The sequence below is a fragment of the Panulirus ornatus genome, chromosome 30 (assembly GCF_036320965.1).
Source record: "Panulirus ornatus isolate Po-2019 chromosome 30, ASM3632096v1, whole genome shotgun sequence".
NCBI lineage: Eukaryota > Metazoa > Arthropoda > Malacostraca > Decapoda > Palinuridae > Panulirus > Panulirus ornatus.
In genome coordinates, this window is record NC_092253.1 from 24,945,782 (window position 1) to 24,951,810 (window position 6,029).

At 43.9% G+C, this 6,029-nt stretch overlaps 1 protein-coding gene across 1 annotated transcript in view; it reads right to left on the reverse strand.

Moving 5' to 3' along the window:
- Positions 1 to 1,601, reverse strand: part of LOC139758503 (uncharacterized) — a 13,460-nt gene extending 11,859 nt beyond the window's left edge. Inside the window, exon 1 of the mRNA XM_071679993.1 lies at positions 1,214 to 1,601. The gene's annotated coding sequence lies outside the window, so the exon portion shown is untranslated. The remainder of the gene's footprint in view (positions 1 to 1,213) is intronic.
- Positions 1,602 to 6,029: the final 4,428 nt, after the last annotated feature.

Consider the following 6,029-nt stretch of genomic DNA (forward strand, 5'->3'; position numbering starts at 1 on the left):
AAGTGTGGTGTGAGTGTGGCGTGCGTCAGGTTCTGTGATGGTGGTGGTGGTGGTGTGGGCGGGCTCGGTCCCATGTTATCTTGTTATCATGACTGATTGTGGCAGATATCAAGCTTAGAATTACTCTATAAGACAACAAGGAACTCTTTATACCACTTTATCTTAGAGATAACCTTTGAAATAACTTATTGAATATACCCAACGCCGCTATACTTACCCAACCGACAGTATAAATGATAAATGGGATAATGACACAATGGCCATTATCTGGCCAGCCGACATGATGTGACGAACCCATTCTACCAGCATTTTGAAATCTGCTGTACACGATACTGACCAACATAATCCTGGGCCACATGCAGAGTGAGAGGGTATGTGGTCTTAGAACCATCTCTAACACCTTCTTCAGGTCGGTTAGTGGATGTATATTACGTTAACAACCTTAATGACCCTGGCAGTTGATATGCCTCAAGCCCAAACTACCAACCAATCAAGCCATGATCTCTTCTTAAACCTCACATATCGTTACAATCACCAGATGAGTTCGTATAGATCACCTTCCTTACCATACAGCGACAAACATTGTCTAATCAGGTACTGGCGAGAGCTAACAAGGACCAGAGGACACATTTCTACGTGAAACATCGAACGTGAGGCAATGGCTTGTTATCACTTTATCCAGACCAAACCACCACCACCACAGTACAGTGTCTGCATTCCTATAATGAACATGGCTTCGAGGTTTGAATCAGTTCATGGTAATGCAACTCCCCCCATCCCTTGAATAACACACACATACACACACACACACACACATACACACATACACACATACACACACACACACACACACATACACACACACAAAGGTCACGTCCTTCCTTCCAGTCACAGAAGCCAACTCGAGGTTGACCTCCACACCTGCTGGGGTTGTCTTAAGGGGCAGCTCGTACGACCTATGTAGCAGGTCAACGATGCATTTGAACAGCTACTCAATCATTTTCTTCTCGGTACATTTACCCAGGAAACCGTCAAACATTTAGAAGTATAATGAACATGACAGAGGGATCTATTGCATCACCTCACAGTCGACAGACAGCGATGTATGTAGGTGTCGACTATGGCCGCATTCCTGAATCACCCACCATCTCACCCTTCCCTCCTCACCTTGTTACCTTGTCTCACCCTCTCACAATTCCCAGACGTCTCCTACCCCAGGTCACTACTGGAAGCTTCGAAGTAGCGAGTCGATACATCCAGGGTTCACACCTCACGGGAAGAGACGGGTTTGCAACGCTGGCTGTCCTGGTTGGAAGTGGAGGCGGCCGTAGCTGTCTATCGAGTGTTCTCGGGAGGATGTCGGGCCGTTTAGAGATCGGTGAGCCTCGCCTGGCAGCCCCGCCGCGTATGTAATTGCTGCCGGGAGTAATGAGGTAATTGTCGTGCCGGACGTTCCCCTGTTTTCCCTCCGGGGTTCAGCCATACCCGCAGGTGCCCACACATTAGGACAAGTGAGGTGCTGCCAACTCCATTCATTGCCTCCCTCCATTCATGACCTCGTGAACGGGTCGGGCCGCGCTCTCCTGGCGTACCTCAGTAACCTTTGGTCGTATTCTCTTGTATTCTCTACAAAATATCGAGCGTGGAGAGTCGTCATTACTTATGACCAATGTTTGATCACGTGTGTGTGTGTGTGTGTGTGTGTGTCGAGATATGCTAATATGACTCCCTTTTCATCATATCCCTCATGACCTACCATCATTTTCCTTCTACCTTTTCTTCTCCACTCTTATCATGATGACCAATTTATTTCTCCCTTAAAAATCGACTACATCGGAAGAGAAATTACTCTTAGTCCTAATGCTCTCCACTCGAGGTTGTAAAAGCTTCCTCCTCATTACGAAACTGCTCGGAAATGACAGTTAGTTAATAGCCACATGACCTACAATTCCAGTCACGATGTCAGGTATCTAAGACTCCGGCAGACTTCAGTGTTCTGATGTGCTGCGACGGATCCACATCGTCTGTATGTTAAGTCATGATCGTCTGAGACTCACGTGGCAAAGTGGGAGCAAGACAGGGTATCAGAAGATGGGAGCAAGACAGGGTATCAGAAGATGGGAGCAAGACAGGGTATTAGAAGATGGGGGTAAGACAGGGTATTAGAAGTTGGGAGCAAGACAGGGTATCAGAAGATGGGAGCAAGACAGGGTATCAGAAGATGGTAGCAAGACAGGGTACCAGAGGTTAAGAATAACATTATCAAAAATTGTGAACACGACAAAGAACAAAATCTGAGGGACTTGATATGCCATAATCTAAGGAACTGAATATCAGAAGACCAGCACAACTTATCAGTAGTCAAGATAAGATAGAATTACAGCAAGTTGGAAGTTAAGAGCAGAACAGAGTGTGGGGATAAGAGGATGAATTGGGAGATGCGAACCAGACAAAGGATCATATGTTGCCAACATGGAGAGCAATGGAAACTGGAAACAAGGCACGGTTCCAATAGTTACCGAGCGAAACACAATGATAGAAACTGGGAACACATCATGAGCACAAAGATATACAAACTAAAGAACAATATATTCTATAGAAAACAATATAGAACAATGAATTGCATAGCAATACCAAAAGACAGACAAATATACAAAGAGAAATACAGTGGAGAAAAGTCGTTTTAATCCAACACTGATGTACAGTACATTGGCGCTATTTGTACAGTGGAAGTTGGACGAACTACCTCCAGCAAAGTAGCCAGGATCGAATCTCTGGCCATACTATTGTATTTATCGAAGCCTGCGACGGCTTTTGGAAGCCTTGATGCCTAGACAATGGCTTGCCGGCTTGTGGAAATATCAATAGTCGTTATCGGCCCCAGAGAAGGTTGTAAATGTACACACACGCACACATATGAAACATGTATTCGCACACACACACACACACACACACACACACACCGAGCAGTACACCTCTGCCTACACCTGGCTACGCTCACCGCCGCACACCTGTGTTAATGAGGTTGGCAGGTGTTCGTTCACCAGATCCTCACTCTGGCTCACCTTACTCCACTGACCTATTTATCATATTTTATTTTTTTCATACAATTCGCCATTTCCCGCGTTACCCAGGTGGCGTTAAGAACAAAGGACTGAGCCTTTGAGGGAATGTCCTCACTTGGTCCGCTTCTCTGTTCCTTCTTTTGGAAGATCAAAACGAGAGGGGAGGATTTCCAACCTCCCGCTCCCTCCCCTTTTAGTCGCCTTCTACGACACGCAGGGAATACGTGGGAAGCATTCTTTCTCCCCTATCCCCAGGGATAATTCATTATTATTATTATCAATATATATATATATATATATTGAGAGGGTGAAGGCATGTACAGAGCATCAGATTGGGGAAGAGCAGTGTGGTTTCAGAAGTGGTAGAGGATGTGTGGATCAGGTGTTTGCTTTGAAGAATGTATGTGAGAAATACTTAGAAAAGCAAATGGATTTGTATGTAGCATTTATGGATCTGGAGAAGGCATATGATAGAGTTGATAGAGATGCTCTGTGGAAGGTATTAAGAATATATGGTGTGGGAGGAAAGTTGTTAGAAGCAGTGAAAAGTTTTTATCGAGGATGTAAGGCATGTGTACGTGTCGGAAGAGAGGAAAGTGATTGGTTCTCAGTGAATGTAGGTTTGCGGCAAGGGTGTGTGATGTCTCCATGGTTGTTTAATTTGTTTATGGATGGGGTTGTTAGGGAGGTAAATGCAAGAGTTTTGGAAAGAGGGGCAAGTATGAAGTCTGTTGGGGATGAGAGAGCTTGGGAAGTGAGTCAGTTGTTGTTCGCTGATGATACAGCGCTGGTGGCTGATTCATGTGAGAAACTGCAGAAGCTGGTGACTGAGTTTGGTAAAGTGTGTGGAAGAAGAAAGTTAAGAGTAAATGTGAATAAGAGCAAGGTTATTAGGTACAGTAGGGTTGAGGGTCAAGTCAATTGGGAGGTGAGTTTGAATGGAGAAAAACTGGAGGAAGTGAAGTGTTTTAGATATCTGGGAGTGGATCTGGCAGCGGATGGAACCATGGAAGCGGAAGTGGATCATAGGGTGGGGGAGAGGGCGAAAATTCTGGGGGCCTTGAAGAATGTGTGGAAGTCGAGAACATTATCTCGGAAAGCAAAAATGGGTATGTTTGAAGGAATAGTGGTTCCAACAATGTTGTATGGTTGCGAGGCGTGGGCTATGGATGGAGTTGTGCGCAGGAGGATGGATGTGCTGGAAATGAGATGTTTGAGGACAATGTGTGGTGTGAGGTGGTTTGATCGAGTGAGTAACGTAAGGGTAAGAGAGATGTGTGGAAATAAAAAGAGCGTGGTTGAGAGAGCAGAAGAGGGTGTTTTGAAGTGGTTTGGGCACATGGAGAGAATGAGTGAGGAAAGATTGACCAAGAGGATATATGTGTCGGAGGTGGAGGGAACGAGGAGAAGAGGGAGACCAAATTGGAGGTGGAAAGATGGAGTGAAAATGATTTTGTGTGATCGGGGCCTGAACATGCAGGAGGGTGAAAGGAGGGCAAGGAATAGAGTGAATTGGAGCGATGTGGTATACCGGGGTTGACGTGCTGTCAGTGGATTGAATCAAGGCATGTGAAGCGTCTGGGGTAAACCATGGAAAGCTGTGTAGGTGTGTATATTTGCGTGTGTGGACGTATGTATATACATGTGTATGGGGGGGGGGGGGGTTGGGCCATTTCTTTCGTCTGTTTCCTTGCGCTACCTCGCAAACGCGGGAGACAGCGACAAAGTATAATAAAAAAAAATAATATAATATATATATATATATATATATATATATATATATATATATATATATATATATATATATATATATATATATATATATATATATATATATGTGTGTGTGTGTGTGTGTGTGTGTGTGTCCCCGTGATAGGGGAAAAGAATTCCACTTCCGTATTCCCTGCGTGTCGAAAAAGGCACCTCATTGTTTCGGGAGTGGGGACACTGCTGGACTCTCAATCCTCGTTGCATTTCTATTTCTAAAAGAAGAAACGGAGCCAAGTAGAGAATGCTCACCCTCTTCAAAGGCTCAGGATGGGATATCTAAATGTGTGTGGGAGAGGTAGGTAGTATGTTTGAGGAAAGAAACCTGGATGTTCTGGCTCTGAATGAAACAAAGCTCAAGGGTAAAGTTAAAGAATGGCTTGGAAAAGCCCTAGGAGTATAGTCAGAGGTTGAAGAGAGGGCAAGAGCTAAGGAAGGAGTTACACTACTCCTGAAGTAGAAGTTGTGGGAGTATGTAATAGAGTGTAAGGAAGTAAATTCTAGATCGACGTGGGCAAAAATGAAAGTGGATGGCGAGAGATGGGTGATTATGAGAGGATATACACCTGGCCATGACAAGAAAGATCATGCGAGGGAAAGTGTTTTGGGAGCAGCTGAGTGAGTGTGTCCACAGTGTTGATGAAAGAGACTGGGTATTAGTGACGGATGATTTAAATGCGATGGTGAGTTATAAGACCATTCTTCACCTCATCTGTCTCGGCTGCTCTAAACACAGGCCTCTTTTCCTGCCTCACTCCCTTTTACCACCTCTTACCCACCTGTGTAATGCATATGTGCATTCATGCATATGTTCATACATATACATCTAGTAATTATGTTTACGTATGTATATGATACAATTGTATACCTGTACATCCTGTATATCTATATCTCTATCTATCATTCTATGTCTTTCTACTTATCTATTTCTTTCTAATTCTATATCAAATGATTTGAATAAGACAAGACTATCTTTCAATATGAAAAACAAAATTTGTATCTCCCTGTAACAACACGAAAATGTCACATGAACAATCCTCAAGGAAATCACTATGACCAACAGTTTAATAACATCTTCACCATTGGTTAACTATACCGTAAAACTAGAGCTGTGATTGGCTCCTAGCGTTTTGTGTGTCGTTGCATTATACTGATTCACTCATTACACTTATACTACGAGGGTAACCAAACAATTAC